The 1573-nt window shown below is 43.9% G+C and overlaps 1 pseudogene; it reads left to right on the top strand.

The window, feature by feature from the left end:
• Window positions 1-799: 799 nt before the first annotated feature.
• LOC129014328 (peptidyl-prolyl cis-trans isomerase NIMA-interacting 4-like) lies at window positions 800-1216 on the top strand (annotated as a pseudogene).
• The last annotated feature ends 357 nt before the right edge of the window (window positions 1217-1573 follow it).

The raw sequence follows: 1573 nt of genomic DNA, 5'->3' as shown, positions 1-1573 counted from the left end.
CACATCTGCAAAACCTCTTTTGCCATGTAAGGTAACATTCATAGGTTCCAGGGAGTAGGAGGTAGATATGTTTTGGTGGGGGGTGCAATATTCTGTCTACCATACAGGATTAAGGTAGAATTTTTTTTTTTAGATGGGAGATACAGACATGTTTATTCACTGAGAGGAAAGGGCCAGGAGGAGGGAGAGATTTCAGGCCTAAGGCAGAGATGTAAAGACCGATAAAGAGAGCTCTTCAGGAGGTGAGGCAGGGAGGATGCCCAAGGCACAGGTGTGGGAAACAGTTGTGGACAGGAGGAATGAAACTGGGGTGAAGATGAAGATGAATGCAGAAATAACATAATTTGCAGTCGCCTGGAAGGAGGTAATATTCTAAAGGGAACTGGAGATGAGGTTCTCAGAGAGAAGAGGGCAGGGTTAAGGATGGAAGCTGAGGATGAGATGCTAATGAGTGATATGTAGGGGCAGTCAAGCAGTCCACAGAACCCCTTCAGGAGCAACTTCTCTGCAACCAGCAATGTCTTTTTTACTTTCTCTTTCTTCCAATTATGCCTCCGTCTCAGCGGGAGGCTCCCACAATTAATACTGTTCCGGTTGAAGATACTCTTGGTTCTAGTAAGTGAAAGAAGAGAGGAGAGATGTGTTAGGGGGATTCAGAGGTAGATTCTGGAAGACTTTGTTGTGATGACATCTTTACTGAGCCTGGAAAATATGACAATTTTATGTTTCAGATTCAAGTGACATTTTCACAGGATTAGAACACCCTTTCCATGGGGTTAGAAATTTCTCAGCCTGGATGGTTCAACAGCAACTTTCCAAGATGCCGCTCAAAGGAGAAAGTGGTTCTGGAAAAGGGGGAAAAGGGGGAGCAGCCTCTGGGAGTGACAGCGCTGACAAGAAGGCTCAAGGTCCCAAAGGTGGTGGCAATGAAGTAAAGGTCAGACACATTCTATGTGAAAAACTTGGCAAAATCATGAAAGCCATGGAAAAGTTAAAGTCTGGAATGAGATGCAATGGAGTGGCCACACAATATAGTGAAGATAAAGCCAGGCGAGAGGGAGACTTGGGTTAGATGATCAGAGGGTCAATGGAGGGACCATTTCAAGAAGCAGCATTTGCCTTGCCTGTAAGTGGGATAGATAAGCCTGTGTTTACAGACCCACCAGTTAAGACAAACTTTGGATATCATATTATTATGGTTGAATGAAAAAAATAAAATCATAGGAAAAACTGAAAAAAAAAAGAATTTTCTAAGCCCATGAAAAGGGCACACTTAGAAATTTCTAACCCCATGGGAAAGGGTGTTTGAATCCTGTAAAACTGTCATGAAGTTTTTCTGCCTGGCAGAAAATATGAGATGGTGATCACCATTTGTTTCCTACTCTATTCAAGAGCATTCATTGTGACTAAGGTGAAGGAACCCAGAGGACAGGGACCCAAGGCTGAATCCAGTCCTCTGAGGATAAAAAGAGGATAGGGAAAAGATGAGAGTACACCTGTCACCTCCTCATGGAGAGGCTGCATCGATGACATCTCTACTTGCTGGCTCAGTCTTTCCAGACATGGGAACCTC

This window comes from Pongo pygmaeus, chromosome 16 (genome assembly GCF_028885625.2).
Source record: "Pongo pygmaeus isolate AG05252 chromosome 16, NHGRI_mPonPyg2-v2.0_pri, whole genome shotgun sequence".
NCBI lineage: Eukaryota > Metazoa > Chordata > Mammalia > Primates > Hominidae > Pongo > Pongo pygmaeus.
This window is presented reverse-complemented; position numbering and strand designations above follow the sequence as displayed.